At 38.2% G+C, this 14,639-nt stretch overlaps 1 protein-coding gene across 1 annotated transcript in view; it reads right to left on the minus strand.

Moving 5' to 3' along the window:
* The window catches only part of FAM167A (family with sequence similarity 167 member A), a 328,244-nt gene that overhangs the window by 202,122 nt on the left and 111,483 nt on the right, over window positions 1-14,639 (minus strand). The window lies entirely within an intron of this gene.

Raw genomic sequence — 14,639 nt, forward strand, 5'->3', positions numbered from 1 at the left:
TGCAACAAACAATAATACTGGTAAAGACCATTAAAAACTCTTGGTTTTGTGTAAAGTCAAGTCTCAACCTTGATGCTTCAGATATGTAAGTGCAGTTAGCTTCTTGACGTACTGGTGAACAGTGATTACACTATCAGACATGTAAGTGCAGTTAGCTTCCTGACTTACTGGTGAACAGTGATTACACTATCAGACATGTAAATGTAGAAAGCTTCCTGACTTACTGGTGAACAGCAATTACACTATCAGACGTGTAAGTGTGGTTAGCTTCCTGACTTACTGGTGAATGGCGATTGCATTAAAACAATGTGCATTTTCCTTTCTATGTGTGTGTGACTGACATAACTATCATTTTGTACCTATGTTAGTACAACTAATGTTCTAGATGGCTACATTCAAATCCATTCATAGACAATGCAAGTTTAGAGAGCTCCTGCTTTAACATCTGCTCTTGCCAGACACTGATCATCACTATTGCAGTCTTTATAACAGAGTCTCATAATATTGTTGAAATGCCTCTGTCTCCAATAGCATCTAATGAGGAATCTAGTACCAAAGTGAAAATACAGTTTTCCAAAATAAGGTCTAAAACAAGGCCTGCTTATTTTTCTAAAACAAGTTGCTTGTTTAACAATTCACAAACAACATGTGTTTAAAATATTCAATCAAATCAAATCCTATGTATTATATATAGTGATATAGCTATTAGCTTTGCTGTTCTTGGTTAGGCTGAACTCTGTGTAGAGTTTGTATGTCCCTCTGTATCGGTGACGGTTTTCACTGGGTGCTCAGGATTCCTTTTATGTCCCAAAGACACACTGAAGACTGTGTGTGTGTGTGTGTGTGTGTGTGTGTGTGTGTGTGTGTGTGTGTGTGTGTGTGTGTGTGTGTGTGTGTGTGCATGTGTGCAATGTGTGTATGTGTGTGTGTGTGTGTGTGTGTGTGTGTGTGTGTGTGTGTGTATGTGTGTGTGTGTGTGTGTGTGTGTGTGTGTGTGTGTGTGTGTGTGCGAGCATCCTGAAGTAGACTGATGAGCGTATTTGCTTTGCACCCAGTGTATACTGATGCAGATTCTGGTACCGTACAGCTTTGAACTGGGTAAAGTATTGGAGAAGGAACAAATGTTTGAATAGTTATACCAGAGAATACATTTCATTTCATTTAATACATTGGTCAGAATAAGGAGGCATTTTGCCCCACTAGTATGTTTTTAATGCATTTGGCTGTCTAAATCTCTTTCTTCACCCTGCTTCTTCTAACCCACTTTCTAACTGTCTCAATCTTTCCTGAATGTATCTGTGGCTTCTTTCCCCATCATCCATTTTGGTTGACTGTTAATTCATCTACCACCCTCCCTCTTTTGAACTAACTTAGATCTAAAGGGTGATTTATTCCTGCTCTCTGCACTTCAGCTTCTCCCTAATGGCACATTGCATCTAGTTTCTTGTGTTCCAACTATAGTACTTTTTATTTATCTGCCCTGAACCTCAGTTGTCTCTACACTGATGAAGCTTTCCATTTCCTTTCTAAGGTCCTCTGTCTTATCCTGTACTGTAGCCTTGATATTAGTGTTATCATCAAGGAGGTCCTTTTCTTTGTCTGATTACGTGTATCTAAAACAAAAAGGTTGAACGGCACAGGACCAAGAATAGAGCTCTGTCAGAATGCACTGTTTATGTTACTTGTCTCTTGCAGCAACTCACAACTATCAGCCCTTGTACCCTATATTTCAGCCAAGGCATTATTCTCTTCCTCATTTTCTGTCCCCTCTGTTGTTTACCCTGCAGTGATTAGTAATGGATCATGCCAAAAGCTTTACTTTGCTCCAGGTAGACTATGCCCACCAACATCCCTATGTCTACTACTAATACTACACAACCTGGTCATAAATCTGAAAAAGGTTTGATTGATTTCTCCTTATGATCATGAAACCATATTGTCTGCTTTTCTGGATATTGCTGTCTTCCAGGAAAGTTGACAGTCTTCCTCTCAGGACTACTGATTGATTAATGTTTAGTTCCTTGTGTTCTTTTTTTTTTCACCTCTGTTATACAGGAGAACCACTACTTCTGTGCTCTAGGTCTTTGGTATTTCTGCAGACCGATAACTTTTGAGGATCTCCACCAGGTGATCAGAGAATATCTCTGCCCTGTTTGAGTAGGGACCCATTTGGTTTCTGTTCCTTATTCTTCCTTAGGGAAGCAAATTCTCAGCACACTTCCTGCCTCTCTATACCACTATCTGATCACTGCTTTCCACAATGTGTACTTACTCCCTTCCAACAAGTCAGCATGCCTTCCTTTTTCTTGGTGATTCCTGAGATGAAATATTAATTCAGTTCTTTTTTCTCATTGTCACTTTTAACCTGTTTCCCTTCTTTGCCTAAGCTATTGTGATCTTTATTCTACATCATTCCCTCTCTGGGATATACCAAGAAAAGTCCTTTTCAACTTCCACATCTTCCATAATCAATCAAGAACATTTTATCTATGCATTTCCTGAACTTTTGCTTAACTTCGTATTTGCTTATCTCAGTATAGAGTGCCTTCCTCATCACTGCCCTTCTACTTTTTGTTTACTATATGCCCCTCTTCTGCCCTTATTCACTCCACTCACTTTTTGCATAGTGACACTGCTCTTTTTTGCTTCTAGATTTTTTGTATTTGTATTAACCCTGTTTCTGCAGTCCATGAACTCTTATTCTGTGTTTATTACTTACATCCATAGCATATCAGTCTCAACAGTCTGCCACCTTTCCCTTATCTCATTTTTTCCTGCAGATGTAAGTATATATGTGTGTGTGTGTGTGTGTGTATGTGTGTGTGTGTGTGTGTGTGTGTGTGTGTGTGTGTGTGTGTGTGTGTGTGTGTGTGTGTGTGTGTGTGTGTGTGTGTGTGTGTGTGTGTGTGTGTGTGTGTGTGTGTGTGTGTGTGTGTGTGTGTGTGTGTGTGTGTTACTGCATTGTACCTTTTGAATGATTATTTATGAGTTTAATAATGCTTTTCAGATGTGCTTTGACAATGTATTCAATGTATGGAGCAAATGCTTTGCAGTATCAGCACTTTACATTCTTGCTTTTTCAGTTGTGTTAATTGAGTCACATATGTTATACTTGGTTTAAATTATTCTTGAGATCCCTTAGAAAGCAAAACATTGAGACACCAGAGGCTTTTAATCCATTAAATAAGTTGTATTTTAGTAGTAGTTTTTGTCTTTTTTTTTCTTCATAGTTGTAGTTTTTGCACTTGATTTCTTTGACATATTCTCCTTTAGGGCAGCCAATTCTTTGTCTTCCTCTTTATACTACTTTCCAGTCAGTGCTCTAATTATTTTCACTTGCTCTCTCCAAATGTGGCATCTTCCTTTCCTGTTCCTTGGTGAATATTGAGGTGAAACATTTATTCAATACTTCTGTTTTCTCTTTATCACCATTAACCTAGTTCCCATCCCTCCTTAGCATACCTCTCTACCTGTTAGAGCAAGAAATCTGAACAAAGCCATAAATAAAAGTGGGACAAAGGCCCAACAATAAGGACACTTTTTAAATATTGCTTTTATAAACTTAGAACCCCCTTGGATGGGAGGATACTCTGCACACTTACACAGCATAACTGCTCTTTGCCTTGCTTAGACACATCCAGTACATGGGAGAGTGGGGGTGAAACAAGTATGTCACACTTTGAAATGTCTCTGGCTGACTGTGATGGCCCTGATACATTTGTCATACCTCTCAACCTCAGAGCAAGAACTCTGGACAAAGCCATACAAAGCAGTGGGACAAAGGCCCAAAAATAAGTACAATATTTAAATATTGTTCTTATAAACTTTCTAATAGAATAGTAGGTCTTGCATTAGTATGAATTTTCTGAAGGGTAGGAAGTCTGAAACTCAAATGTATGTCATTATTTTCTAATTTCAATCTTTAATGATGTGTCACTAATTTGCCAGAAAACCACAATTTTATGGAAAACAAACCAAAAATATGAGGCAAAAATCTGGACAGTCTGGGAAAATCTGTACAGTTGAGAGGCATGTTCCTTAACGTGATATGATTTATTCTACTTTCTTGTGTTTGAGATCCACCTAGAAAATTCTTTGCTCACCTCATCCCTTCCACTAACTCACATTATACCTATTTATTTCCTGATTTATTCCTTAATTTCTCATTTGCTTGTTTCATTACGAAGTGCCTTCCCCGACTCTGTCCTTCTGCTTTTCGTGTACTATTTATTATTCTCTCTTTGCCTTCTCACTTTCTTGCACAGCCACATTGGGCATATCCTCTTCTTCTCCTTTTTTGTCTTTTCTCAGCTCTGATTTCAAAGTGCTAAAGTACTTGCCTCTTACCCATGTCTTTATCCTATCTGTCCCACCAGGCTACTTCCAGTCCCTTAGCTCCTTCTGCTGCTCCTTAGTTCCACCAGGTTCAGTTGCCTAAAGTGCTATACCGTTGTCACTCACCTGAAAACCACACACTGAATTATCAGGCTTTGTCAGACATGTCATTTGGGTAATCTTTGAATCATGGATTTAACTTGCATCTCTTTTAAGTGCTGCACAATTGACACTCTCCCATAGTTTAAAGAAAATTACAACAATGTTAAATTTAATAACATACATTATGGCATGCTTATGTTTAAAGAAGCCAGTTGATTTTTTTGTACTCCTAGTTGACTGCCTTCAATTTATCTAAGAGAAGGGTTCTGAGACCTTTTAGCACTCTTCTTTATTTTATGTATAACTTTATGATCCTCAGAATCTTGGGTTGAACATGTTTCACTGTCTGCTACCACTTCAAATATCTGTCATCCAGAATTATTACACAGACCATCCTGTACAACATACTCGGTAGAATCCTTTTTCCTGAAACCAGGCAAGCTGTTGGACAAAATACCTCATTGCTACATTTGCAGTATGGATTACCACTTCTGGTGAATGGCTGTATGTATAATTGCAGTAATCTTTATTTTTATTTTTAGTTACTATTTGTTCTTTGGGTAATTGGACTGGTCTACTGACTCTTTTCAACAACAACCCAAGCTCAAAAGGTAGAAAATAGATCACGGTCTTTCTAATTAAAATTATATACAGGATGCGTACATAATGGTAAGATTCAGTGCAAACCTTATTTTTATTTAACATTTGTTTACCGGGTAAGTCCGACTTGGAATGAAGCCAATTTTCAGCAGAGGCTCGGGGAGAAATGCTCCAGACACATGTCTTTGTAACATGGGAAGAAACTGGAGCACTCAGAGGAAATCCACAGAAGCACAGGGAGTGCATGCAGACTCTGCACAGAAGGCACCCCAGATGAAAATCGAACTGGAGAACCTCTTGCTGTGAGGTGACAACACTACTGCTTCATCACTGCACCATCCTGAGTTATTACACGGCTCTGTTAGACTTAATGCTCTTTCTTTTATACTTCACAGTACTGAATAATTTTCTGCTAGCTAACTGGTCTGGCACCTAGAAATTCTTTTAAACAGATTGGTAAACTTGAGTCCTTCTTTAGGACTTGAGTGACTGTCCTAAATTATTCTCTCACCTTCTAGGCTATTAATACAGTCAGTTCATGTAAACCTACATCTGAATTGAACACTGGAGGTAATTATTTTTAGATGTTGGCATTTCATTCTAAACTGGTTTTCAAACCTTGTCACTGTAAACTTTCCTCATTACACATATCCATCCTTCAGCTTATCCTCGATATTAAAAGTATGTTGGGCCTCTCCTAAAAAATGCCCTATGCAGAAGCACACTAACCCTGAGTCCAGCACAAAACATGCACCCTCACTCTAGAAACAATCAAAATTTGGCTTATATATTATCATTTTGGGTTTCAAAAAGATTCATATATTTCTTGACTGTTATCCTTCATTTTATTTGCTCCCACATAAAATTAATATTGAGCTGTTAACTTATAATGTTTACATCATATTTAGGTTTGTTCTAGATTCACCTGAAAGAAGGTTAGGCCTCCCCAGGAAGGCTGCCCTCACTAACTGAATACTGTTGACCTATGTAAAGTACCTTAATAATGTCATGAATTGTTTAGAACTCTTAACATTTCAGTGTTGTAAGGATGACAAAATATCTAAAATTAAGGGGGAAATATGAATTTGTCAGATGATTTTTCTTGTTAGCAAATTTGTATTGTCTGTTGTTGCATGATGCTGACTTGTGGTGATACAACAAATAGTCTGTGCTGCTATTTTGTACTAAAAATGTAAACATTTGATTAGTAAACTTTTTTCACTCTTGATGGTAAGATATGAAATTTAACTGTGCCAGCATGTCTACAAGATGTAGCTATTAGAAACTTAACATAAACATTTAGTGCAATAAATCTGTATCAGACGATCATGTTTTTGAGAATTTTCAGCTGGTGCAGAAGTAAGGCATCCATCCATGACAGCAATAAGATGCTGCATCATTGATTTTGGGATACAGAAGGCTAGTCACCCAGAAAGATTGCTACCTTCGCTGGGGAGTGGTAATGGCTGTGATGCGTGTCACACACTAGCTGTATCTTGAACTTTCATTGTGATAGAGCAATTCAGAAGTGTTTAGGTGCTTGTTAAACCCTTGTGGACACTGTTGTAAACCACATGACATATCTTCAACAGCCACACAAAAAGAGAACCAAAAGTAGAAAAATAACAACCACAGACAACAGTAACAAAGATTTATGGTTCCCTAGTACGCTGTCGCAGATGCAGGTTGTTGAATGCGTCTTTGTCGAACAGTAAAGCGCAAAAAGGCAAAATAGCGAAGCGGCTATTCAGTGAAATACTTCCCTGGGAAAGAATTCGTTTGACCGCTTTCGCTACTTTGCCTTTTCGGCACTGTAATGCGATCTCAGAGTTAGTATATTTAAGTAAGGGGGTGTGGGGGGCAGCCCCCCCATTAAGTAATGTTTCACTGTTTTCTTTTTTTTTTGTTTCAAAACAGCGATTGTTCTCCATTGGAAAATAATCGCTGTTCTGAAGTTTTGACGTTGCAAGCTTTCACTTACATGGGTTCAATCATCTGTCGTTCGCTCTTCTGAGCGTGCAATATGATAATATAGACCCAGATTTATTACCAAAACTTTAGCGCCTCGGCTCTAATAGCCTTCAAGAAGTGAAATACATAAGAAAACATCCCCCTTTATATACACATATTAATAAGGCAATAAAATCATTAAGAAAACAATTAAGAGTCAATTAGAGTAAATATCTCCAACTGACTTCAGCATTAAGACCATTTGGAGCAAGAATATTATATTTTAAAATAAGAATTGTTTCTTTAAACAACCATTTCTGTTTCAACAAAACAGCATCCCCTACTTTAATAAAAACTTTTTCTAAAATGGTGGCTTGTAATACTTTATAGTTGCAGTCATGACATTCCCTAAAGTAAGCAGCTATGGAGCTTTCTTCTTTTTGTTTTTTAATGTCACAAACATGTTCCTGCACTCGTGTTCTAAAGGCTCCTTTAGTCTCACAAATATACACCATGTTACAAGGACAATGGAGGGCATAAATAATTCCTTCCGTTGCACACGAAAAAGAGCCCATTAATTCAAATGTAATATTATTCATATTGTTAAGACCAGTAACCACATAGTCACAAATATTACATTTGCCACAGGGAAAGGTGCCATAGCATCTAACACCAGCACTAATATTTTCTTCAGGAACAACAAAATAATTAAGCAATCTATCAGCCAAACTAAGTCCATTTAATGCTGAAGTCAATTGTTAATATGTGTATATAAAGGGGGATGTTTTCTTATGTATTTCACTTCTTGAAGGCTATGAGAGCCAAGGCGCTAAAATTTTGGTAACACTTGACATATCTTGCCTAGTTGCAGACTCTGACATGTCAGATGATAGCATGATGCTACTACAGTTAAATAGTCTAGCACACCTACCCTTGCTGTTTGATTGCCATTATAGTACCAACGTATTATTTTCCTGTGGAGATGGAGAACCTCTCCAGTAACAGGCTACCTTCAGGTTATCAAATCAGTGTGTGGAATTGATATCAGCTAAAGCAGAAGTAGTCAAATCCTGCTGAAGGCAGCACATCCATTGAAAGTTGAAAAAAGATTATGAGAGCTGCAGGGTCAGTACTGCTTAGAAGCTTTGCTTTTTTGATAAGTTATAATAATTTCACAGTTCATTATATTAGTTTGCAGAGAGTATGGGGTGTTGACATTGTAGCCTCCCTCAGGGGGGAGACTACACACATATTAGTAACATCAGTAAATAACTTGCACGCTGTATACAACAGTCAAGTGTCTAAACATTTATATTCAATTACATGGTGTTATAGTTTTTCAGTATTAGGGCTATATTGACAAATGCATAGCTCATGAAGTGGTACTTCTGGTATGTTAATAATCTGATGTGAAAATGCCAAAAATGGTAAATGTATAGGTATGTTATAGATTTATAGCTATTCTAAGACCACCGATTCTTATGACCATTTACAACTTATCAGTACCCTCCCTCAGGCCAAACCTCATTTTCACAAAAGAGCCATACCATTCAATCCCAAGAGTAAATTTGTGTATAGCCATCTGGTCATCTAGGCTGTGTTTAAAGGAAGATAGTTTTATCCCAGAAGATTGTGAGGCACTTGGTTATAAATCTCTCCCTGCTACATGTTTTAATGATCTGTTGGTGATAATATAGGATCCCAGTTCTAGTAGCGGTAGAGCTGCTGGACTTGTGAAAATACTGGATGTTCAGGACAAATGGGTAGGAAGTGAGAGATAGTTCTCGTCCCAAAAATCTGTGAGACACTAAATAAAAGGACAGAGCTTCTAGTATATTTTGACAGCTCAGGGACTTCAGATCTGTGATCTTTTTTGTTAGGGGGTCTTTGGGATATTTCTAATTGTTTGATATATTTAGTGAGATACATCCTGAAGGGGGAATTGTACTTAGTAATTGGTCTAATCAATGCTGAGTACATGGGAGTGATTACCTCTTTAGACTTTGAATATATTCCTTTGACAAGTGACCCTGTTAAGTAAAAGGATTTCTTGACAACTAATATAGAAAGGAACAACTCACGGAGGGTAAATATCCCAGTGCCCACCAGCAATCCAAGTAACAGCAACAACAATTCCACAGGGTACTACAACACAAAGCTGGATAACTCAATAGACATCCACCATAAATAAAGGAAAAAAGCTTTTATTCCATAAACAAACAGGCAAGCGCTTTCACCCAATAGGGCTTCATCAGACCATATAAAACAATTGAGTTAACATCCATTTATACTAAAAACAGCGGGAAATCTACAATCAATTAGTCCTTAAAGGCACATTCAAATGATTAAAACCATTCTACAAAAGAACCTCATATAATAGCAGACTTCCATAATATATAAAAATATATAAAATATATACATATAAAAAACAATTCCTAAGCATCAACATGTCTCAAGGAGAAAATATAGAAATATATAATATAATTAATATAAAAATAAATAAAAATAAATTAAAAATAACAAAGACACAATAGAATGTAACTGTCAGGTCCTCAATCCCCTGGATTTCAAAATGGGCCCAAGGGAGACCTTGTCATTAAGCCCAGGATACTGATTGGCCCTAAGTCTTACAATCCATCTAGTTTCCTGGGTTTCAGTTACATTCCTAATGTCACCCCCCATGGATTGAGATAGATAACTTCCAGGACCATAAACTTAAACCAATGGTTCTCGTCAGTTTCCAAAACATGCTTGGAAAGTGCATTCACCGTTGACCTAATCCACATCTGGTGCAGATGTTCACATATCATATCTCTAAGTCTTCTGTCTGTCTCACCCATATAGAACATATGACAGGAGACACAATATGCAAGATATACCACATGTTCTGTCTTGCAATTAGCAACCACTCAAAACTGGCACCTATAGTTGGTCAATGGGTGTAGAAAAATGCCATCTGTATCTATATAGTCACAGAAATTACATTGGTTACAAGGAAGGGTACCCTCATTTCCAAAATCAGCAACCCCATGGTTAGCTCTAGGATAACATAAAAGCCTTCTCAAATTGGGTTTGTTCTTATACACAAATTGTGGAGCTTCACCAACAATCTCCTTAATGTCTGGGTCAATTATAAGGATACCCTAATGTTTCCTGATGACATCCTTGATGGATCCTACATCCTCAGTATAAAACATAGTGACCCTAACAACTCCAAGGCCTAGCTGAAGGACCTGACACAACATTCCCTGCAACATCAGAGAAGTATGGGGCTGCTACGCCCCTTCTAAGGTCAGCAAGGTTAGTCATCCTACTCTCAGTCTCTTTTGCCTCATTGGCTGTAGCACCTAACCTTTGTCATAAGTCATCCAAGTCATTCCTAAAATCAGCTTCTGTTGGGTTATAATGAGACACCCTCATGGCTTGGCCCTTAACCATATTAGCAAACATATAACCTGAAAGCATGATATGTCTATGTAAGAGGGCATTACAATGGCCTGATTTCCTATAAACACCTGTGTTCAGTAGAGCACTATCCAACCTCTCAACATAGACATCCAGGAATGGAATCCTATGGGAGGAAAACTCAAAACTAAACTTCAGGTTGTCATAAGAATTATTAACTTGTTCAAAAAAACATAAAAGATCATCCTGACTGCCTTTCCAGGCAAAAAACAAGTCATCTACAAAACGTCTGTAAAAGAGGGCGTGATCCAAAAAGCCATCCAACTGAAGTAAAATATCCTTTTCCCATACTGCCATAAAGAGATTGGCATAGCTATTGGCACATGATGTGCCCATAGCTATGCCATCTCGCTGTAAATAATACTGTGAACCAAAACTAAAAAAGTTGTTATCCAAGACTACCTCTAAAAAAGACAAAGTAAATCAATAGAAGACACACTATAATCAATATTTAATGTTAAATATCCATGAATCCTCTCAACTCCTTCCCTATTGGGAATAATAGTGAAAAGGGACTGAATGTCCATCGTGACCAATATATACTCTAAATCTAAAGGATCTATCTTCATGGATGCATACAAATCCAGCAAAAACTGTTTGGTATTCCTTAAAATATACTTATTGGCATCAACTACTGGTCTCAATATTTTCTTAATGTACAAAGAAAAAGGCTCTGCAGACCACCCCTTGCCTGAGACAATGGGCCTCATAGGTGGAAACATTGCATCCTTGTGAATCTTAGGCAGACCCTGAATAATAGGAATAACAGGGTCCTCAACAATAAGATATTTAAAAAGCTCTTCAGAAATGACATGACTCAAATACATCCTCTAACATGTCATTGATCCTACAAACATAAGAACTTACAGATGTCAAATCAGTGCTAATGTAGAACCTCTCATCACTAAGCATACATCTCACAGATTCATTATAAAACTCTTTATCCATTATAACAATGGATCCGCCCTTGTCCGCTGGTCTAATTCTAATTGTATCACCTAACTGTAAACCACTAAGGGCTTTCCTTTGTACATATGTGAGATTACCTTTCTTGGTCCTCCGACCACAACCCATAGGTTTAAGTGCATGTATATCATTCTCCACGAATTTACCAAATGCTGCCACTAGGGGGTGAACACTAGGAATATAAGTAATGAGTTTCCTTAAGCCTCCATCTCTCTCAAGAAAAGTCATATCCTTAAACTCTACTTTAAGGGATAAATTCCTCAAAAAACTTTAAAATTCAACACTGTGTCTGTAACATCACTATCACTAGAGGGAATTTAAGTCAAGCCCTTGGATAATATCTCCTTCGCTACTTTGGTAAGTATTCGCTTCGAGATATTCCAAATTAATGTCTCCCTCTAGATTCCCACATCTTCTTCAATGTGTTCTGATTCTGAGACTCAGCCGACAGTTTCCTCTTCTGACGGCCTCTGCTTATAGAGCACGTTCTCCCCCCACTGCGTGTCACATCTATCGGGAAAGGATGCGATCCCCCATTATCTATGATACCAGCCGAAACATCAGAATGCATGGTAAGGATGTCATGACCCTTTACTTTCTTTCTCACTACCGCTTGGTCAGACTGAGTAGATAGTAAATTGTTCGCATCAAGCACAGATCGAGCTTGCAAACCATTTATAGCAGTTGGGGAAGTAAGTAACAGAGCACTACTAGTACCTACAGTACAGTCAGCTACATCCCTTTCCACCCTAGGGCTAGGATTAAACAACCCCTCACGAACATCAGGCTCAACATGTACATTAGTTTCAACCCCAAAATTACCCCTCACAGCAGAGGATGCATCCTGTACAACATCATAGATCACTCTCTGTTCAACATTCGTATTACTATTAGAGACAGCAACATCATTACGCACCACTCTAACCGGGGGTCAGTTCAAGGCCAAGTAAAAACATGGCCAAGTTGGAAATCAGTTATGTCCCTTCTCAACTTAGTCTTCTTCTGTTCTAATAGCCTTTTCTCATAAAGGCAAACATTTTCCAACATCGGATCAATCACTCTATCTACAGCCAAAAACAGATAGCATTCATAAAGCTGTTTCTATTGTTTCTCTATATCCACTTGCAGAGCAGCATCTTCAGGCAAAAATATTCATTTAAAAGCTTCATGTAACTGAGGCTTACCTCAATGTTAAGTTGTTGAAACTTGTACAACAAATCTGGGTATAATGTGCCCATCGTTGGCATCTTAAGGACCTGTAGCCCTCTCGGCACAATCCTTCATTGAATGCAGACCTCAAAATGATGATGTTGGGTCTGCAGCCTCTTAAGTTTCAGCAAATTGGTTTCTAATCTCTCAGTTGCTGAACACACCTCTCCTCAATTAAATCCAACAGAGCTAACCATGGGGTTGCTGATTTTGGAAATGAGGGTACCCTTCCTTGTAACCAATGTAATTTCTGTGACTATACAGATACAGATGGTGTTTTTGTACACCAATTGACCAATTATAGGTTCCGATTTTGAGTGGTTGCTTATTGCAAGACAGAACATGTGGTATATCTTGCATACTGTGTCTCCTGTCATATGTTCTATATGGGTAAGACAGACAAGAGTCTTAGAGATAGGATATGTGAACATCTGTACCAGATGAGGATTAGGTCAACGGTGAATACACTTTCCAAGCATGTTTTGGAAACTGATGAAAACCATTGGTTTAAGTTTATGGTCATGGAAGTTATCAATGCCAGTCCAAGGGGGGGGGGGTGACATTAGGAATGTAACTGAAACCCAGGAAACTAGATGGATTGTAAGACTTAGGGCCGATCAGTATCCTGGGCTTAATGACAAGATCTCCCTTAGGCCCATTTTGAAATCCAGGGGATTGAGGACCTGACAGTTATATTCTATTGTGTCTTTATTATTTTTAATTTATTTTATTTGTTATTTTTATATTTATTATATTATATATTTCTATATTTTCTCCTTGAGACATGTTGATGCTTAGGAATTGTTTTTTATATGTATATATTTTATATATATTATAGAAGTCTGCTATTATATGAGTTTTTTTTTGTAGAATGGTTTTAATCATTTGAATGTGCCTTTAAGGACTAATTGATTCATAGGTTCATAGGTTGGTACTAGGCTATCAGCCCTAGGGCCTATACAAGCCTAGCCATAATAATTCCCTGGCTATTTCTTCCCACATTATTTACTTTCCTGGACCCCTGTCTAGCAGGACGACTGACGTGATCCCTGGGGTGAATTTCCTTTCTCCCATCCAATCATCAAGGTTCCTCTTGAAGAGGTCCAAAGAGGCACTCTGCTTGACATGTATGAGCAATCTATTCCAGAGTCTGGGGAGTCTCTGGGTCAGGAACCTATCCCTCCAGCATGTTTTGTTTATTGTGATGACAAGGTTTAGATCCCTGGAGTGTGTAGCTCTGAGGGATTGGGATTTCTTTAAGTGTAGCATGTCCAACAGCTCTGGGTTTGACATGGCCTTGTATGTTAAGCAGAGATCGCCTCTGAGTAGACGATATGTGACAGAGTATAGCTGGAGTTTTTTAAGGCGGTCAGCGTAGGGCATCTGCTTTAGGCCTGTGATTCTTTTAGTGAGGTATTTCTGAGGCCTTTCCAGTTGTTGCAGATGTCTTGAGAGGTACATATCAAATGGGGCATTGTATTCTATAATGGGTCTAATGAGGGATGAGTACAGTGGGACAATGACCTCCTTTTTTCTGGATGAAAAGCCCTTCGTGATGAGGTGTGCCACATAGAAGGATTTCCTGACTGTTGTGGCGATGTGGTTATTGAAGGTGAGATCACTGTCCACCTGTGTCCCTAAGTCTCTTATCAAACATTCTGTGTTTAGTGTACTGCCACATATATGGTAATTCATGGATACATGTTTTATCCCAAAGGGGATAACAATACATTTCTTGGCATTAAGCTTGAGCCCATGGCTCTGGCACCAAGCATCTGTTTCTGTAAGGCCCTTTTGTAGAGTATCCACATCATTTGGGGATTCAATTTGGGGATTGTAGATTTCCTGCTGTTTTTAGTATAAATGGATGTTAACTCAGTTGTTTTATATGGTCTGATAAAGCCTTATTGGGTGAAAGAGCTTGCCTGTTTGTTCATGGAATAAAAACTTTTTTTATTTTATTTATGGTGGATGTCTATTGACTGCGGTGGTGGTGCTGCGGTAGTGTTGTT

This window comes from Protopterus annectens, chromosome 2.part1, assembly GCF_019279795.1.
Source record: "Protopterus annectens isolate FY-2018-M chromosome 2.part1, PAN1.0, whole genome shotgun sequence".
Taxonomy (NCBI): Eukaryota; Metazoa; Chordata; order Ceratodontiformes; family Protopteridae; genus Protopterus; species Protopterus annectens.